We start from the raw sequence: 21440 nt of genomic DNA on the forward strand, positions 1-21440 counted from the left end.
CAGGCTGGAGCGCAGTGGTGTGAATATGGTTTACTGTGGCCTCAATATCCTGGGTTCAGGCGAACTGAGTAGCTGGGGCTATAGGCATGTGCCACCACATCTAACTAATTTATTTTATTTTATTGTAAAGACAAGGTCTTGCTATATTTCCCAGGCTGGTCTCGAACTTGTGGGCTCAAGTGATCCTCCTGCCTTGGCCTCCCAAAGTGCTGTGATTACAGGTGTGAGCCACTGTGCCTGGCCTCTACTTTATTTGTTTTCATATTTATCTGTTCCACTAGACTGTGACTATCTAGAGGCAGGGACTCTATCTTGGGCATCTTTGGATCTCCAGGCCTGGCCCAGGGCTTGACATGAGGAAGAAACTCAATAATTAGTTGAATAAATACTGAATACATTGTAAGAAAAATTACTTGTCAGAAAAATCAGTAACCTAATACTTATTCATTTAAGAAATACTTGTTGAGTTCCTACAACATGCTGGATGCTGTTCTAAACAGAGGATATAGTAGTAAACAACAAGGCTACAGTCTAGTGGTGAAGGCATCCAACAAATGCTTTCACTCATTCGACATTTATTGAACCATAACAATGTGCCAGACACTGTTCTAGATTCTGGGGGTTCAATAATGAACAAGATAAAGCCACTGCCCTCACTGAACTTGCATTTGAGTATGTTTTGCCCTTAAGTAGCCATCTTTAAAGTTGAAGGTAAGCACAGGGGCACCCGTTTTTTAGAAAGCAAAGCAGGTCTGTGGCTCCTGATAGATGAGAGGCAAGCAGGATGCCACTTTAGGTCATGGAAAGACAATCCCCTGAGCTGGATGGAAGCCAGAGCTTGGAGTGAATGTCCTTATGGGTCAAGGGTGTCCTTGCTAACCACATCTGATCCCTTGGCGTTGGGAGATTGGGATAGGTCCCAAGTAAGAAAATCTGAGCTTTTCACACTTCTCCAATGACAATGCCTTACACACAGTAGGTCACTTAATTTCTGTGGGATTAAATGACTCTTACCAGTCATTTATCAAGATGTGGGCTCCTGGAAATGGATCTTGAGAGATGAAGGACTAGTTGGAGCCCAGTGGAGCCCTGGCAGAGGAAGGGGGATAACATTGCCTTGTTTAGATGCTCTGGATTTTTTTAGAGCATGTGTCATTGGCTGTGTATGCTGGAGCCAGCCTTTTCTGGGAAGCTAAAGGGTAGACTGAACACAGCCTTGTATCGTAATAATATTCCCCATTCTCCTAAGCTTTGGGAGTCTGTATTCCTCTTATGTGTAAGTACCAAATTGCAGGGGAAATGGTATTTCTCTGCATAGAAGGAAATACCTTCCATGGGATTTTCCAGGGATGGGAGGCTGGATTCTGGTTCTACATTTCTCTCATCTTGGTGTGAGGCCTTCAGGACTCAGCTGGATGAAGTAATCTCTTAGTGTCCCTTTCAACCTCGCCATTCTCTCTTTTGAGACATTTCTCTCATTCCCAGTACTTTGGCCATTGCAGTTGGGCTGCTCCTTCTCTCTCGTGTATCTTTGGCCACCAAAGAAGCTGCTGTGAATCAGCAGGATTGGTTTTAAGCATTGGCGTTTGGAGACAGCTGCGTACACAGTGTGATTTTTGCAGGCTCAGGGAAGGGACTTTCCTCCCTACGCAAGTCCCAAAATACCTCCTTTATCAGTCTTTTGGTGTTTGGGATTGCTTTACTGTGGACAAAGCCTTTCATTCCACAATGAAGGATCAAAAATAGAAATGAATGCACATGTGTTTGGCATTGCCCATAACAAGCTGTTCTTGGCCTTCATGCTGTTGCTCGTGCTGTGCCCTCTGCCAGGAATATCCTCCCCATGCCCTCATTTCCCTTATACTGATCCTTTAAGAGTCAGTTTAGGCATTTCTTACCCTAGAGGATGCCGTAATTGGTTTCTCTTGATTGCAAGAAACATAGTTACTCAGAGTAGCTCAAATAAAGGCTAGTTGAGCAGGGTTGTGACACTCAGAACATGAACCCCAGGATGAAGATGAGGAGGGGACCTAACTATCTGTTTCTACAGTCTGTCTCCCCTAAATAGACTTTCAGATCTTGAAAGTAGGGGCTATGTCTTACTCATTTTTGAAAGCTTAGACCTACCACAAAGCCCACCTCTTAGTAGATGTTTGTTGAATAAATGAATGAATTAATGAATAATTGAATCCTAAGTATGGATAGAAGATGTGGGCTCTGTCTTTTAGGTATTTATAGTCTAGTTGGGAACTAGAAAATAGGTAAAACGTTAAGTAATATAAGAGATAAGTGGTGCAAAACAATGGTTAAAAACTGGTACAAAGCTTGCAAGATGAACACATCAAAGGCATCTTAGGGGGAGATAAGATTTAGTTAGCAAATAGCCCTGAGAAAGACTTCAGTTCATACTCACATGCAATTGACTAAGATGTTTCTGAGTGCAGAACACAGGTTTTTAGTTGATAAATTGAAGTGAACATTGAACTAATGTATAATTTCCTAAAGTGTCCCACAAAGGATGACTAGGGACAGCAAAAGGGAGCCAGGGAAGCCTCAGAGTAGGACTCAGGGTCCTTGTTACTTGGCCAACAGCTGGCCTGCTGCATCAGGTGCCTTAGATCCCATGCCAATGCCCCTGGACTCATGAGTGACCCCTGTGGCCTTATCTTAGTGGCTGATCTGACAGGTAGAGCAAGGTGTGTGCTTTGCACCTGCTGAGTTACTGCCAGCTTCCTGTGGTGGATAAACAGGGAGGCCTCTGGGCAGCCCTCAGGACTCTACAGTGAACAAAGAAAGTCATTCAGATGTTTCCAGATTGTACTGAGTTAAATCAAAGGCCAAGAGAGCAGAGGTCTTTGCAGTTCTTTGTTTCAGAGGCTGGCCCCTGGGCGAGTCCCTTATCATACTCTCTTCTATTTAGGTGTGTTTCTTTGAGCCTTCCCACAGAAAGTGATGCCCTTTGACAGGCTCCCTCAGCTTGCCAAGGATGAGCAGTGAGCAGTTGTGAGGTATTCCCTGGGTCTCTTCTCCCATAATGTTTATTGTCCGTCCTGCACACCTGAAACTTCATCTTTTCTTGTACTCAAAATAGAGAAAGTGGGAGCCTAAGTGAACCCACTGAGCCTAGCCCCCTCAATGAGGAAACTGAGGCTCAAGAAAATGAATCTTTCTTCATATTCATGTAGTGCTTTGAGTTTATCCTGTTTTGCCACATATGCTCACATGGTTTTCCATTTCCTTCATTAGACAGCTCTTTATGAAGGGCCTACAATGTGCCAGGCCCTGTTCTAGGCATTGGATGGGTGTATGGGTTTGGCTGCAAGTAGCAATACTCAGCCAGTAGTGGCCTAAACTCTTACCAGAAAGGGGTCCCAATCCAGACCCCAAGAGGGGGTTCTTGGATCTTGTGCAATAAAGAATTTGAGGCAAATCTACAGAGTAAAGTGAAAGCTAGTTTATTAAGAAAGTAAAGGAATAAAGAATGGCTACTCCACAGGCAGAACAGTCCTGAGGACTGTTGGTGGCCCATTTTTATGGTTATTTCTTGATTACATGCTACCAAGGGGTGGATTATTGATGCATCCCCTTTTTAGACCATATAGGGTAACTTCCTGACGTTGCCTTGGCATTTGTAACCTGTCATGGCGCTGGTAGGAGTGGTAGCAGTGAGGATGACCTAAGGTCACTCTCATTGCCATCTTGCTTTTGGTGGGTTTTAGCCGGCTTCTTTCCTACAACCTGTTTTATCAGCAAGGTCTTTGTTACTTGTATCTGTGCTGACCTCCCATCTCATCCTGTGACTTAGAATGCCTGTCTGGGAACACCACCCAGTAGGTCTCAGCCTTATTTTATCCAGCCCCTATTCAAGATGGAGTTGCTCCAGTTTAAACACCTCTGACAAAACAATGCAGATATTCATTATCTCATCTAAAATAAGAAAGAAGTCCAGGGCTGTGGTCCTTAGAGGCTGTAGGTTCCACAGCTCAGCAGTGCCATCAAGAACCATTCTTGGTGCATCAGTGATAACTGTCCTCAGATGGCAAGATGGCCATCACAGCCCCCAACAACATCCTAATATCCTAATGCTCAAAGACAGAACAGGGACCTTCACTTTGCTCCTTTTTTTTTTTCATAGGGGAAGAACACCTTTCCTAGAAGTGCCTTGCTGCCTTCTCATTATAACCCAGTGACCGTATCTGGATCCCATGCCTGTTTCTAGACCAGTCACAGGCAAACCAGAATGGGATGCCATAACTGGCTGCCTTGGGCCAATTGTGATGTGCTGTTCATGGGAAAAGCAGTGCGTCTATCATGTCTACTAAGAGCCCAGGCTCTGGAGCCTGAGGGCCACAGTTCAAATCATGGCTTCATCACTTTTGAGTTATATAACCCTGGGCAAGGAGCTTAACCTTTTGTTTCTCAGTTTTCTCATTTGTAAAATGGTGATAATGATACTTCACAGGTTGATGTAAGGATTAAATGTTTAATGTACATAAGGTGCTTAGCACAGTACTTGGCTCCCAGTAAAGGTTAACTACTAATTATCTATTGTATATTTCAAAGGAGCTAGAAGATAGCAATTCAAATGTTTCTAGCGTGAAGGAAAGACAAATATTTAAGGCAATATATATCCCAAATATAATGATTTGATCTTTACAAGTTATTCAAATGTGTTAAATTATCACATGTATCCTCAATGTATGCACAACTATTATGTATCAATAAAAAATAAAATTTTTAAAAGTTAAAAAAAAAAAAACCATCATCCTCAAGACTGAGCAATTTCGTGCCTGAATAAAATCAGGAAAAGGTCCTAGGTGTTGGGTAGGCAACTCCAGTGCCTGCCAGGGGCGGTTGCCTTGTGGTTCACAGACAAGTAAACAAGCAATGTTGAAATCTTGTGCCATGGTACCAGATACTGTGCACCGCCCCCCTCAAAAGGAGGGGTGCCTGGTCCAGACTTGGGGGATGTCAGAGAAGGCTTCTCAGAGGTGGTGGCACCGATGTAGAATTTCAAAATATATAGCAGTGGCTCGGCAAAGGCAGAGTGTGGGTGGGTGGGAAAGGAAGGTTCTCCAGGCAGAGGCAGCAGTGGGCCTAGAGATGCTGGAGCATGGTGCTCTGTGGTGTATGTAGGACAAGTGCACACAATTGGTTGTGCCCAGAGAGTGAAGTGAGAACCAGGGGTGGCTCTAGACGTATGTGCTGCCCGGCTGGGGAGGGCTTGGATACCGAGCTAAGGGTTTTGTGTCTTTTCCCACAGGCTATGAATTTTAAGCTGGAGGTAGCCTTAGATTTTTATTTTTGGTCAGTGACTCAGGCTGCAGTGAGAAGGATGGATGGGGGGCGGTGGGACCTAGGTAGGAGGCTACAGCAATATTCAAGGGGACTAGGGCAACAGCCTGAACTAGGGCAGGTACTGGAGGGCTGGAGAGAGAGAGACAGAGCGAGCAAGAAAGTGAGAAACTGGGATGGGAAAGGGAAAGGGGGGAGATAAACACAGGTAGGAGGATGGAGAGAAATGGGGGATGGTGCATTCAAGTTTGGCCAAGTTGGGTCTAGAGGCAGCTGGAGATGTCAGCAGACCGTCACATGCACAGAGTCGGAAGCCAGGAGAGAGACCTGGGCTGAAGACAGCAGATGCAGATGTTATCATCATGGAGGAAGTAGATAATAGATAAATACTTGAGATAGATGAAATTGTCCCGGGAAAATAGAAATAAGAGCAACAACCCTGCAGCTCTGAGCATGGCTTGGGTTGCCAAAATGTTCTGTTTTGTTTGGAAGCTTTGTCAGGCTGGGTATGGTTCAAGGCCCGTAGCCAGGCAAAGGTTTTGTTTGGTTGCTGTGCAAGCAGCTATTGTTTAATGCTCAGCCTGCTGGGTGAATTTCTGCACACTCCTCGTGGTTATTCAAATCTCTAAGCCCTGATGTGGTGTGAGAAGAGAGATAGGTTGAAGATGGAGCCCTGTAGAACACCAGCATTAACAGGGCAGCTTGAGCAGGAGATCAAAGGGAATGTTAGGGAGGTGGGAAGGAACACACAAGAATGTCCCAGGATGCAAGGGAGGTCATGGAATGCACTTCATGTGTTAGTCTCTTCAAATGGACTACAGATCCTAGCAGACGTATCACATGTTCCTCTTCTATCCCAGCAGAGTCCCACTGTCATCTATTTGGTATATTAAATTATATTGAGAATCTATATTAACTTATAGTAAGAATCAAGATCCATAGTAGAGAGGATGGGGAAGCGGGTTATCTTCCTGACCATCCCCTGTGGGTGGGGTTAATGCCAGAGGTTCTGGGCCACACAGAGCTGAGGTTGAGAACTGACTGTCTGTGATGTTGGGCAGCTTACTCAGTGACTTTGGGCCTTAGCTACCCGATCCATCAAACAGAGATACTAACACCTACCCTAAGGATGTCCAGACAATTAAATGAGATACTGCATGCTAACATTCAGCATATATGAATCCTGTCCAGTAGCAAGTGCTTGCTAAGTGGTAAACACTGTTGTCCCAAGGTCCTTGTCTAGCATCCAGCTCAAGATTGGAGCTCTAGCATCATGTTTTGAATGAAGAAGGGAAAATAATTTTGCTAGTGAAAAAAACCTGGAGGAGCAGGCGCTTGCCAAGAGTTAAGGGAGTCAGCATAGACTAGAATGTGAAAGATAAGCAGAGAACCATCTTGGGAAGAGCTCTGTAAGAACTCTCAACAAAGGCAACAGCACAAAAACAAAAACAAAAGGATTCTCAATGAAGAAGAGACTGGCCACAGGAAGCTGATTATAGAGAGATCCAAAATGGAGGTGGAAACTGGTAAGAAGATCTCCAAGTCTGGGTCCTGTAACTCTTCTGTATCGTTGCTGTTTCTTAGCAATTCAAATGTTTCTAGCATGAAGAAATGGCAAATATTTTGTCATTTTGTCTTTGTGGCGTCTACTCTGCCTCCTTGACCATTCTGTCATGTTTATGTAGTTAACATGGTAGAAAGAACATGCACACTGGAGTCAGAGAACTCTAGGTTCGAGTCCCAGCATTATCACTTACCCACCTGTCTGATCCTGTCAAAGTCATTTAACTCCCCATGCCTCAGTTTCCTCATCTGTAAAATGGGCTAACCCACTTCAGCCAGTTACTATGTGGTGTAAATGAGATTAGTGTGCATAAACCGGCAGGCACAATGCTGACACATAGTAGGCGCTCAGTAATTATTTTTGCCTCGTTTTTCCTTGTGCCGTAAGTAAGGAAGTTTCTATTGCCCTTGAGAAGAGAGTCTTAAAAGCATATTTCGTCCTGTCTGGAAAACCCGTTCTGAGGATGGAAAATTTTGCTGAGGAGTGAACTTGGAAGGATCATGTTTCCAGGGTCAGGGCAGAAAGGAAGAGGCCCAAGCCCTGGGGAAGGAATGGCATCAGGACACAGCTTGGTGGTGGTGACCCCCAACCATGGGCCCAGCAGGCCCTATGGAACTCCCACATTGACTTCCCTATCTATGAAACAGTGCCAGTCACTCAGTCTCAGTGCTTCCTTCCCCTTCCCTGTCCCCTGAGGATCCCCAGCTGGGAACTTCAGTTGTGGCGGCTCCATAGCACCTCCTCTGCTGCCTCCCAGAGGTCACTTCCAGGATGGCCGTCCCAGCCGAGCCCTCCTTCCAAGATGCAAATGGCCTTGGCCCCTCTTCACCTGGCCCAGAGGCCACTTAAGAGGTCTGTGGGGGGTCCGGAGGGATATCTCTCAAAGGGCCCCTCCCACCGCCCAATATGTTGGAACTCACAATTGTACAGCACTTGGAAGATGTCAATGCTTTTGCATTCCCCATAATGTAGGCAGGGAAGCTATTTTACAGAAAAGGGAAATGGAGCCGCAGAGAAGAGGCCTGCTTCCAACAGCATGGCTAATACATGTTGGAACCAGGACTTGAACCCAGGAACTCCCAGCCCAGGGACATTCTGTTTTATAAATACAGAGGGCACAACATTCTATCCCTTTGACTTGTAATTAGTGGGTGTTGTTTGTATGGCTATGAGCTTTACCCATATTTTTTGGTGCTAGGAGGGAATCCGTCTTCCTCCCCTGCTACCCTTCCTCTCCCATACCACTGTTTCCCTGAGTCTCTAAAAGGTGTCCTGAAGGACAGAACTCCACCCCCCATCTCCTGGAGGGCCTCACTGACCCTCCTGTGGATGCCTCTGTCTAACACCCAGGCTCGAAGAGTGAAACAATTTCCCAACCTGCTAATGGCACTGCTGGGAGCTCAAGAAAGCTATGCTTTCAGGTGATGCATTGTCATGCGTGTCTACACGAACATCTCTGTCCCCTATAACAGCATCTGCCACAGCAGCAGCCCAGCTCAAATGGCAGGCAAAAAAACTTGTCTGGTGCATTCCATTAAAGAGAAGGAAGTTACCAGCATTGATTGAAATTCTCAGGTAGAGCGAGTACCGGGTGGCATTTGAAGAGGATAATTTAATTCAATAGTTTATATTCCACTTAAGTTCCTCCTCTACCTGACTGCTAGTAAACAGCTGTAAACTGCCTCAGCTGTCTTAGAGGTGAAGAGGAAATAGTCTAGAAAGTAAAATGGTGATAGCAGGACAGAATCTCAAGAGACCAAAAACCCCTGGGAAAATAGGCATAGGTAGCCTGGTGTGTGAAGGGTGGGTCCAGGTGCAGGAGGCCCCATTCCCTCCTGGGCCCCCACTGTGCAATGATGAGCCCACAGTCAATGATCACTGATGGTTCCTGCTGCTCTGAACTCCACACTGTTACTGGGGAGCTGTGTGGTGTGGGAAAGGGGGCTGAGAATGTGGATTCAGAAAACCAGAGCTCAAACCTGGTCTTGGCTCTTACTTCTTGTAGGACCTTGGGGGCAATCCACACTGTCTGTCTCCCTCCAGGGTGCAATGAGAGGCAAAAGAAAGAATGTATATGACAGTGTCTTAGGCCCAGGAGGGCCAGTTGGATATTAGTAGTTACTGTTGCATTGTTATTGGAACAGAGAAGCCCCCACAGGCCTGCTTCCCACCAGTCTCCTTGCCCAAGGGCTGGGGGTCCTGCAGGAGGGCCAGATCTGTGCTCAAGCCAGGCGGGCAATCACCCTATGATTTGAAAAGTGCCCAAACTATGCCTGGCCCAGCAAAGCTTGCCTCCCCACAATGGACCTATTAAAGCATGGTAGTCTGTTGCCTTAAAGGGGTAATAGTGACATCTTCTCAGGCCCTGACACCTGAGCCTCCTTCCCCTCCCTGATTGGTTGGTTGGCTCTCACCTTTGGAAGCAGAGAGGAGAGTGTTGAAAGAGTGGGACCATCCTCAATTCACTTTATCCTGTGTTCCTGGCACTGTTCTGGGGTGGGGGCGCAAGGCAGCGCTCATGTCATCTGTCCATTTATTCCTCCACTGGTTTGGCAGGCACTGTGAGAACATTGCCTATGGCAGGTGCTGAGGACGCAGAGATGAAGGGTGTGGTGGGAGCCCAGGAGCCTGGCGTCTGGCTGGGGGGCCCGGCACACACACAAAGGATCTGAGTCCTCCAGTTGGGCTTCCTAGTTCCTCTACAACCAGAAGCGAGGCTGCCCGTGGGCACCTCAGGAGTTCTGCCACCATCCAGTTCCTGCTCACTGCTTAAAAAGTCTAAATAATTGGAAAAAAGTGGTATGATCTGTTTAATACAACCGTCTAGTTCAGTGCCACAGAGTTCACCTCCTACTCTTCATTGTCCCAGGTAAACTGCGATGTCTTCTTCTATAACAGTAGCCCCGTGCTGACACAGTTTCGGGTTGCTTTCTGTAAGCGTCATTTGAGTTAAATATGTAAAGAAGTGGTAAGGAGGGGCAGACAGCCTCACTGCAGGGTTGGACCCCCGTCCCGAGGATGGCCTGGCAGCCTTGACGATGGTGGCTGGTTGCATGTGTGTGAGCCTCAGCCACATGAGGAAGATATTTGGAATGAGGGCATGTGAAATGATGGGTCCAGCATCGCTTTAGGGGTGGGGAGCCATAGCTAAGGGAGCTGGTGAGAGCTGAGTTCAGAGTATCTGAAATATAAACTCTAAGAAAGACCACTCCTCACCACCCCAGTCTAAGTCAAAACTGTCACACACCTGGACTGTTGCACCGGCTTGTGGTCCGTCTCCCTGTTCTTACCCTTGTACCTCACCTTCTGCCAACTGTGTGTGATCTGACCTGCTTCCCTCCCATTCTTTCCTAGCTCATTCTGCCCCATCCCTGGGCTTCCCTTCACAGATTAAGTGCATCGCAGCCTGCCCCACGCCCTTTGCACCTGCACTTCTGTTGTTCTAGTCCCCCCTCCTGAACATTAGGGCCCTGCTCAAATGTCACTTCCTCAGACTTTCCCCACTTAAAATCAGACCCCTTCGTCATTACCTCCCAGGGCCTAGAAGAATGGCAAGCAGGTAGTAGGGATTGAAGGAGTATTTGTGAAGGAATGAACTGCCCTAGTTAGAGGGGGGTGGGGAAACAGACCTCAGGACCCAGGAGCACAAGGTTGGGGAGGGACAGAGGACTTGTGCACCAAGATTTTGCCTGGCTACTCTCTGGGTGCTGAGGGGGAGTGGAGGTCATGGAAAGAGGTGGGGAATGAGAGGTGTGGGGTGCCTGGGTCAGCGTGGCCAGCACCCCTGCTCTCCCCAGGGCCCTCCTGGCTGAGCTCATTCCCGCTTTCCCAGCTTCCTTTCACGCTTCTTTCATTTCCACCCTACCAGCCGCTCCACGGGACTAATGAATAATGACAGGCCTGTAATTAGACTGACATTGGAGCCTGCATTGCCCCAGATAGTCACTCTACCAGGCAAAGGTCTGGTCTTAGCTCCCAGCTGGCACCTCAGCCTTTCCCTCCACATCCTTACTCACAGCCTTGACTTCCTGCAAAGTGACTTGCCTCCTAGATCCTGAACAGTCAGGTAGGAACCAGATGGGATGTTGGGACATCCTGTGTGACACAGAATTGGAGAGACATGGAGCGCCTTTCAGCTTGTGCCAGCATGTCAGGCAGAGACAGAATGAGTGAAGAGCCCAGGGCTGGGATCGTGGCACTGTTGCTTCAGCTCCCAGGTCTCAATTTGGTCCTCTAGAAGCCCTCAAAATGTTGGCCAAGATCAGCCGTTTTGTACTGCGTTTGGAATACCCTGGGAATGCAAATTATTTGAGTTCTGCATGGAACCAGTGACAGCAAGAAGATTATAATCATCACCTGGTTGGCAGGTTTTCACCGAGGTCTGTGGACACCTGTGGGGCTTCTGAAGGGAGCAAAGGGCACAGTGCCTGGCACATAGTAGGTGCTCACTCATTACTGACTGACGGACTTGAGAAAGGTTTTAGCATGAAGCGCATCTCAGTGGGACAAAGTGGCCAGGACGTGGAGAGCTGGGACACTTGTGCAGACAGGCCAGGGGTTAGCTCCACCCTGCCCCTTGAAACCTGCTCTTGTTCCTCCTGGAAATACCTGACAGCAGCAATTAGCAGGAGGCCCTTGAGTGTCCCCCTCTCCACTGCAGGCTTCCCCACTAAGGGAGGGATGGTGTTTCATCTGAGTGACACCTCATTCAAATGGGAATGAGTCCTCAGTCTCATCCAGAGTGGAAGAAGCACTCGTTGTCTCCTGATTCCGCTTTAAGACCATTGTCATCGCTCTGATGAGCCACGATGGTTCTGGCCTCAATGGGGGACATCATGGAGAAGGAGGTGGGCACAATGAGTCATGCAATAGCAGAGGCTGAGGAGGGGAGCAAGGGCCACCAGAAACCGAGAAGGAACCCCAGAGTGAGCCCCACTGAAAGAAAACCAAGAGTCACAGTGCAGCATAAGAGAAACTCGTGTCTCGCTGAAGTGACGGGAACTTCAAATGCAGCTCTTCTAGGAGTGGGGATCTCAGCCCCTCCGTCAAGCTGGCTCAAACACTGAGCATGTGCATTGATCTCACATAAGGAGCAGTCCAAAGCAAGGACGGGCTTCAGGGCCTCACGGCTGAGAGCAGCAAAGGCAGAATTGGAAGCTGACTACAGGTCTGGGACCCTGACATGTAGTGGGGAGGTCTGGGCACCTTCCTCAGCTCACCCTGCTCAGCAGAAGCCCCTCTGGGCCTCAGTGAGGCAAGGGTGGCATCACAGCCTTTGTGGAGATGGGATGGGGCTGATGGCCTGTGTCCCTGGCTGATCATAACAGAGATGTCTGTGGGGGAAGAGGGAAGGCAGCCTTCACAGAGGTCTGGGGTGGGTACAGGGACCAAGTTTTGAAGGGATATCTGGGACAGGAGTAAAGTGAGCTATCGGGACCATGGAGTCAGGGGGGTAAAGGACCCAGGCCTCAGGGCAGGGCAGATGCCTTATGAACTCAAAGACCACAAAAGAAGGAAAGAAATTTCACAGAGAGGGGGAAGTATTTAATATCTACCATTTTTTAATCCTTAACATAGCCCTGTGAATTGACAGGGGAGAAAACAGAGAGAGAACCATTAAATAATTTGTCCAAGATCATTCAGCTGGGAAGTAGCAGAGCTGGGATTTGAACCCGTGCCCAAATCCATTGTTTTTCTACTTGCCAGACTGATGAGGGTCATGGGGGAAGCTGCTGCTCAGTGAACATGGGTGTATGTGAGACTCACCCAGATGCATTAGATGTCACAGCTGCAAAGTTTCTTCTAGACTCCACTGGCTGGCCAGTTGGGAGACCAGGACTGTGCAGGCTATCTTGACCCAAACTGGTTGAGGGTCTGGATGGCCAAGGGCAGACGGAAGGTTCTCACCCCTCTGAGCAGGGCTGGCAGAGGTGACAGCCATCAGAGGTATTAGTCTTTGTTTCAGTAAAGTGGTTTATGCATTTTGTGAGCTTCTCAGCAAAACAATAAAGCAGTTTATGCATTTGTGAGATGGGGATCAGAGGTGGAATTTCCTTTCTTCTCACCACTGTGATCCAGTTTTTATTTAATTTTTATCCTGAGTATGTCCTTTCTCTTTCTCAAGCGGCTTCCACAAGCAGCACCTAGTCTTTTGGGAGTCCTGGCGTGCTGTCATTGTTTACTTGATTTCTCAACACCTTTCTCCTGCCTGAAGTGCTGCCTGACAAGGATTTTAAAAAATTATATTACTGTGATTTCCCTTGCTCTTTTATTTTCTCTCTTTTAACATGAAAGGAGATACGTCTTTATGCAATCCCCCACCTCTCATCTTGGTGGGCTGCTTCTTATCAAGTAACAATCCTTTCACACCCCTGAAGGTTTAACCAGAACAGCTGCAGGTGGGGCCAGGAAGGGCAAGAGTGGATCCCAAGATCCTCCAGGTTGACATGCCACTCCTGAAAACATTCTGATTTAAACAGAAGCCACTTCGCTGCTCTGACATGACTTTCTCTAACCCAAACATACTCTTCGACATAGAGAGATCAAGGCACGAAAAAATGGAACTTCTCAAGGGTAAGCTGTGTTTTCAGTAGTAAGCCATTTACTGTTTTACTGTGTACATTTTAAGGTGTTGCAGGGAAATAAAGCTTCTCTAGCAGCCAGGATGTAAAAGAGCAAAAACTTTGCAAGTAGCTGTCACAGGATTCTTGGGTGTGCTGCCCAGAGGAGAGGGGACTTAAAGAGTGGTGAGTTTGGGGGTGAAAGGAAGGGGGAGTCTGATAATTTGTAACAAAGACACTCAAATAATTTAGGACTTTAACAACTGTACTGTAGTAAAGAATGTATTAGTTAGGGTAGAGGCTAAGCTGCTCTAACAAAGAAACATTCAAAATTCAGTGGGTTAACTTTTCTCTTATGTGGCCATCCAGAGAGAGGCAGCTGGTTCATGGTGGGCCAGTGGCCCAGCTCGTGAGGTTATCAGGGTCCCAGACTGCTTCTCTAGATCATTGCCCTTGTCTCTATAGTCCCTGCAGTTTCCTGGCACTGTGTCTGGGTGATATAGAGGCGTCAACACTGAAACGTTAGAGGGGTAAGACCCAGAAGTTGACGACATAATTTCTCCTTAAATACCCTGGGCAAGAACTTGGCCCCATAGACAGCTGCTGGGGGGCCTGGGAAACTCCTGCTAGATGAGAGGCCAGAGCTGAAATCCGGGTTCTGTTGGCAAAAGGAAGGGAACACGCATACGAGGGGCTGATACGTAGATTCTGCTACAGAAGGAAAAGTCTTCCAATCAATCCCTTATTTTAAGTTTATCTTTAAAAACAACAACAGTAAACACCCTCTCTCCTTTCCCCTAAAATACCACTTTAAATGAGCCACAGCAGTGAATTAAGATGGCCTCAGAAAAAAGAGGTACCTCTTGCCCCTTCAAGCTGATCTCCAAACCCTTGCAGCTGCCTTGCTTGGCGGCACCCCATAGGACTGAGATCTTATTTTTCCCTCCAAGGAAGCAAGAGGAACAATAAATAGCAGTACACAAAACAGCACACATTTCATTCTGTAAAGGCATAGCAATTCTACCTCGAGGCCTCACGGACAAGGCTTTCCAATCTTTTCTGAGACTTAACACAGAAAATAAATTCAATTTCAGCACTCAGTGGCTGCCTCATGGTGGGCTCTCCGTAAATGGTTGTTTAATAAATGCTCTGGAAACTGGCCGTCTGGATAATGTCTGGGGTATCATGGAGGAGGGGGCTGGCTCCCATGAGCACAAATGAGTTTTCTTGTCTTGTTTGTGCAAAGAGAACAGTAGGTGTGGCTTCACTTGCCACAGACAGGCCTTACCAAGCAGCCCTGTCCCCTGGGCCACCTCAATCCCCAGTTGGAATGACAGCTGTGTTCATCTGGGGTGGGGGCACCGTTTATTTGTTTCTCCATCACTTTAGTAGTTAAACGTTAGAAGAATTAGTATCACAAACAGATGTGTACAGTTAATTTTTTGAAAAGAATATGATATAACTGGAGATGCCCACTGGGCTGCAGTTCTCAGAAGATTGTTGGTTCAGGGCAAGGAGCTACAGAGACACCAACATTCAGAATTAGGCAGGGAAGCCCAGCTGGTGAGAAGCCAGGGAGAGAGTCAAGAGCTAGGAGAACATTAGTATCCAAGGGGAGGGCCAGGCGGGTGCTTGTCACCCAGGAAAAGAGGAACCAATGCTGTCTGCAGGAGCCATAGGGGTGAGCAGAGGCTGCTCAACTGTCCAGACAGGCAGGTCTGTAAGAACAAGGAGAATAACAAAAATGACATTTATATAGCATACAGTGAAGTGCTATTTGTGAATTATGGCATTTAAGAGGCTAGTACAAATCTCATTCTTTCCTTTTCTTTTGCAGATGAGGAAACAGACATCGAGAGGTAAAATAACACGACTGAGTCTACACACTCCCTGATGGCTGAGCTGGGACTTAACCCCAGGTCCAGTGGCCTCTAGAGGTGTTGTGTGTTGCCACCACCCCATTCTGCCCAACTGAAGCAAGCGACAGAGAAACAATACACAGGCAAGTACAGCTGGGTTGACCATGATGAAAAAGGGCTTTGGTGATGGAGGCATCCTTCAGCTTCCTGAGCAAGTGTTGGTTCACAGGCAGGTACAAGAATTACTTGGCAGGAATGGTCAGTGAGGGAACCAAGAGAAAGCAGCTGCCACCAGTCGGCCTGACCCAGGAGACTCCAGAGACTAGCGGACCCCAAAACTCAAGTGCAAAAGTTGTAAGAGAGGAGCTGGCAGAGAATGGATTGGGAGACTGGGACCAGGTGCAGGCTCCCACTACCATCAGCTGAGATATCAGTGTTGCTCCAAGACACTGACTCAGGCCCTCCTTTCTTCTTCTCCTTCTTCTCAAGGCCATGTTTACATCCCCTGGTTTAGATCTCTCCTCTGAGCTGCAATGCTATACATCCAAAGGCATGTGAAACATCTCTCCCTGGCTTTCCCACAAATCCGAGGTGTCCACATGAATCTGTCACCTCTTACCCCACCAGGTCCTTTACCTGTGTTCCCTGCCTTGGCTGAGAGATGATATTACCATCCCTTTAGACATCCAACAAAAAGCACAGGAGACCCCCCAAACACTACATCCTGTAGAGTCTACTTCCTAAATGTCTCCAGTGTCCCCTTCTGTTCACACCCCCTTGGCATAACTTGTTTTCCCTCCACTGGTCTCCCTATCCAGCTCCAATCTCCACAGAGAAGCCCAGGTGAGCTAACCAAACATGTGTCTTTCTATGTCTCTTTTGTCTGAAATCCTTTGGTTACTTCCCTCACCTACCAGAATCCCCCGAGCTCCTGAGCCCAGTCCACCCAGTGCTGGGGGTCAGGTCCTTGCTGTTCTTTTGCGGTTTCCATAGCCACGGCCAGCACATTCTTTCTACATCTACACGGGCCTCCCCCATACCTCCACCTCACATCTTGGCCTGGTTAATGCTGATTCCTTTTCTGAACTGAACCCTCTTGCCAGAGTGGGGACTCTCCCTGGTTCATCCTGTGTGGTCATCAATCTACGATTCCATTCACCACTTGCCGCCTAGATTCCCTACCTCCCTTCTCTCTCTCTCTCTCCCTCTCTGCATCCTTTCTTCTTTCTCTCTTTCTTTCTATTAGAAAAATTTCAAACATATACAAAATAGAATAGTAATGAACTCCTCATAGTATAATGAACTACCCATAATTGGCTTCAACAATCAATAACTCATAGACAATCTTACAATCTTGCTTGATCTAGACACCCCTCTGCTGACCCTAGACACACACACACACACACACACACACACACACACACACACACACACACAGAGCTAGTTTAAAGCCAATTGTAAACATCAAATTGTTTTATCCATAAAAATTTTAGTTTCTATATCTAGTAGATAAGGAAGTTTAAAAAAATAACCGCAATACCATCTCAACATACCTTGTAATTAGTTAAAATAATCAAATATCCACAAATGTTCACATTTTTCTGATTGCCTCATAATAGTTCTTTTAAACAGCATTTGTTTAAATCAGGATCCAGGTAAGGTCTTACATGACAATTGATTGATATGTCCCTTAAGTCCCCTTTAATGTATAGATCTTCCCTTCCTCTTATTTTTGCCCTTTGTAGTGTATTTACTGAGGAAGCCTGGTGTTTGCCCTGTAGTTTCTCTCTGTCTGAATTTTGCTGATGGTGCTTTCATAGAGTAGTTAAACATGACTTCAGCTCCTCATGCTTCTATAAATTATTTCACTGGGTAGCCTCACTGTCCACTTCTCAAAGATGAAAGTCACTTTTTATCTCTCCATCTCTGGAACCTAGAACATTGCCTTCCATATAGTAGACACATGAGAAAAACATTTTGGAAGTAAGGAAAGAAAGAAGAAAGAAAAACAAAGAGAATCAAAGCACAGGACCAGGGTGTGATCGTGGGCCAGTGTTTCTCAGTGTGATCCACATACCAAAGTTATCTTTAACTGATCTGTTACAAATGATGGTTCCTCGGCCTTATCCAAAGTCCACAACAATCAGAACCTCTGAGTTCTGAGTCCATGAATCTGCATTTCTGACAAACTCCCCAGACATACTTCTCTTTCTGTGACTCTGAGTCTGCTCGTCTGCACAGAGAGGCCTTCACTAAGGCCCCTGTCAACTCTAACATTCTAAGCCCAAGTCAGGATTCTAGGATTCCAAAGAATGGGCTACTTCACTTCAAATGTCATATACATTTGTAAAAAGCAAAACCTAGCACCTGACTCTGCCCCTGAAGTCGACTGTACTTGCCTTTAGTAGGTTTCCTCCATTCAGGTTGTAGGTTTCTTCAGGGTGCAGCCTTCAGTTTCCCAGTCTCTTTGGGTTGGTGATGTGACCCACCTGGCATAGAGCCACTGGTGAATCCCACTGTCTGGCAGGCTCCTGGTCAATCTCCTTCTCTGGGCCATCCCCTCTCCAGCTCCCCAAACACCTAGGCGTATTCCACACCTCTGCACATTTCAAAATCTTCCTTCCCCTCTCTTAAGTCACCCTCCTTCCTTTCCCTACCTTAGGGCTATGGGTTTTGGTTTCTCCTTTAATCATTATTTGTTTGTTTATCTTTCCCCTGGTTTTCAACCCCAGGGACAGTTCTCCTCACCAAGCCAGTTTGAATTAATTTTGCAGGGACAATTCCACAAGATGGTGTATCAATTGCTGTATTAAAATTAAGATGTATTGCATCCCTTCCATCCTTCCCATCTCTTAATTTCCTAGTTCCCTTAAAGGCACAATCAAGTGTTGTCTGGCATAATTTGTTCTTTATAAACCCAGACTGCTCATTGCATGGACTTATAATTTGAGAAAGATTTTTTGGCAGTGTTTTATTTCTGTAATACTTTTCTTTATTATATTTGGTGATTGAATCTCAGTGATTAAGGTGACAGCGAGGTGGACCCCAGGCCCAAGCTTCCTCACCAAGGCTTTCTCCCAGACTTCATCCATCTCATTCAGTCCTCTGCCCTCTGGCCATGATCTAGTCATGCCATCACCTGAAGGGTAGGGCCATCAAAAGTGAGGGACATAAGCTACAAGCTACAGGGCTCTTTTGTCCAGCGTGCAGTGGACAAGCTCAAAGGATAAAAATGGACATGCAGAACAAAGGCCTATGGGGTACAGAGGAGTGATGACAGGCATGGAGGGTGTTAAAGGTTGAATTGTGTCTCCTCAAAGGTTCTGTGTCGAAGTCCTAACTCCCAGTACCTCTGGATGCAGCCTTACTTGGAAATAAGGTCATTGCAGGTGTAGTTGGTTAAGATGAGGTCCTTAGATGGACCCTGATTCAGTATGGTTGGTGTCTTTATAAAAAGGGGACATTGAGACATGGAAGTGAACACAGAGAGAATATCCTGTGAAGATGAAGGCAGAGCTGGGGTGATGCTTCTGCAAGCCAAGAAATACTAAAGATTGGCAGCAAACCAGCAGAAAACTAGGGGAGAGGCGTGGAACAGATTCTCTCTCACAGCCCTCAGAAGGAACCAACCCTGGTGACACTTTGGTCTTGAATTTCATGCCTCTAGTACTGTGAGACAATACATTTCTGTAGTGTAAGCCACGCTGTGTGCGGTGTTTTGTGGTACTTTCTTTTTATTTTTTGGCAGCTCGAGGAAGCTAATACAGTGAGTATGAATGTGGGCTCTGCAGTTAGCCAGACCCAAGTTTGAATCCTGGTTCCACACTTCATTAACCATGTTGCCTTGGACAAGGTAGCATAACCTCTTCTAACCCCTGTTACCTCATCTAAAATAGAGTTATCTAATACTTTCCTTAGTGGTATTGGGAGATGTGGCAGAGGCTGTGGGTGTTCTGTCTACATTCCTTTAGCCAACCAGGCAGTGAGGGACCAAAGCTTTTTCTCCTCTGATGAGGGGACAAACCTGAGCAGTGTTCCATATGGTCTTCCTGAGGCTCAAACCACAGTTTCCCAGAGCGGTGAATCCTTCATTTACATACCCTTCATGAGCTTTTCTCCTGTCACTGCCTTTCTCCCCATTCCCTCATAGTAATCCCTGGATCGACTCCCAACTAAACTACTTGCTCCTAAATTTTTGCTTCAAGGTTTGCTTTCCAAGGAACCCAAATGAAGATAGAATGACTCAAAGAGAAGATGTATAAAAGTACTTACGGCATGTGGCACATGGTAAGCACTCAATTCATTGTAGTGAGTCTAATGTGGCATTCCTGCAGCATAAATGATGTGCAGTCAGCCTGTGGTGTTTGGAAATGGAAGGTGTATGTGCGTGCACCCAGCCTCCAAAGTTGGTAACATAGTGTGAATAGGGAATCTCCACTCTATAATCCATGCACCGTCTGGTCTGATGGGTTGGTCATGTGGCCACCAGGAGAGATCCGGAACTGTGTGGATATGCAGGCATTGAAAAACGTACTCTGGGTATGCAGTAGGAGTACTGTGTTTAAGTACAGATTATAGGGAGTATCTGCACATGTGCAGATGTCACTGTGCAGTGTCTAAGGGGCAGCTGGTCATCCCCTGACCCTTGCAGCCTCAGTCCCCAGCCATGAATGTTTGGAAGCCCCAGGAGAGCTCACCAAGACTCAGGCAGAGCCGGGCCCATCACCATCAGCTGACCCACTGCCAGGAATTGCTTGATTGATTGCCACACTGCCTAGCTGCTGGAGCACTGGGAAACACAGCAGCAGTTCCCAGGAGGTGAAAAGCCCAACCAAACCAGTGGTTTTCTCCACTCCACACTCACTAGCTAAGTTTCTTTCTTCCCATGCTACCAGGACCTGCCTGGCTTTGTGGTAGAATGAATGAAAGACCTGGTGTCACAGAAACCCCTGTGATGTGTGCTGAGGGCCCGCTGCCTGCTTTGAAGCACTCCTGTTTCCCAAGCAAAGAATACACATTCAGGGAGTTGGAAGGAGTCTCAGCTTTCATTTAAATTCACCCATCATTGTACACATGAGAAAATGACTGTGATTTACTGGAGAGCAATATTGACATCTGGGGTTGGACAAGTCTTTGTCGTGGGGCTGTCCTGTACACTGTAGGACATTTAGGAGCATCCCTGGCCTCTACCCACTCCATGCTGGCACCACCTCCTACCGACAAGTTGTACCAACCAAAAATACCTCCAGGCATTGTCAAATGTCCCCCCGGGGGACAAAATTGCTCCAGATGAAGAATCATTGCTGTAGAGAAGTCAACACACAGAATGAGCATTTGTGAACAAACTAGGGGCGCTTGCTTATGAGTCCTGGATGATGTCAGCTTGCATGGTTGCTGAAAACAGGTGATAACGCAATCTGTAGTGATACATATCTGGCTTCAAATTTCATTTCTCATTCACCAGCTTTGTGACCCAGGCTATAAAATGAAAATCTAATCATACCACTCCCCTGCTTAAAACCCTCCACTGGCTTCTAGTTTTTCTTAAAGTACAATCCATCTTCCTTACCATAGTCTACCATACCTAAACCTTGTTGTATACCCCTTCCTGTTCTCCTGTGCTCTCCTGCAGCCACACAGAGTTCCTTCTGTTCCCGGAGTATGCAAAACTCCTTTCTGTTCCCACCTCCAGTTTTTGCACTTGCTGTTCCTTCTGGCTAGAACATCCTTTCCTCACATCACTGTGTATCTGGCTCCCTCCCCTTCGCTCATGCCTCAGCTTAAATGTCTGTTTCTCCCACAACAATGTAAGTTCCATAACAGGACCTATAACAGCATTAGATAAATAATATACTATCATAGGTTTGTGGTGAAGATAGAATAATAATAATAAATAACAGTAATACTAAAGCACTTGGCAAGCAAGCTCAGGGCATATAGTAAATACTCAATAAGTGGTGATTATAAGATTCTAATTTATTTTTTTTCATGCAGTTTAGAGATAATCTGTCATTGTAGCTGGCCCGAATCATCTGACCTCCTCTCCACATTTTGACAGTTCCCCGCAATATGACTCCTACCTCCCCAGTGCTTACTCCAAAAACACTACATTTCCTAGCTAGGGTAACCAACCTGCCCTGTTTTGCCTGGGACTTTTCTGAT

At 46.7% G+C, this 21440-nt stretch overlaps 1 long non-coding RNA gene across 5 annotated transcripts in view; it reads left to right on the forward strand.

Moving 5' to 3' along the window:
• The window catches only part of LOC139363406 (uncharacterized), a 62395-nt gene that overhangs the window by 29845 nt on the left and 11110 nt on the right, over positions 1–21440 (forward strand). For 4 of the 5 annotated variants that reach the window (XR_011623741.1, XR_011623742.1, XR_011623745.1 and 1 more), the window contains 2 exons: positions 15257–15421; positions 19484–19565. This is a non-coding gene — a long non-coding RNA (uncharacterized lncRNA). Of the gene's footprint in view, positions 1–13188; positions 13433–15256; positions 15422–19483; positions 19566–21440 lie in introns of those variants that run through there. The other variant, XR_011623744.1, reaches the window with a different exon arrangement.

This window comes from Macaca nemestrina, chromosome 5, assembly GCF_043159975.1.
Source record: "Macaca nemestrina isolate mMacNem1 chromosome 5, mMacNem.hap1, whole genome shotgun sequence".
NCBI lineage: Eukaryota > Metazoa > Chordata > Mammalia > Primates > Cercopithecidae > Macaca > Macaca nemestrina.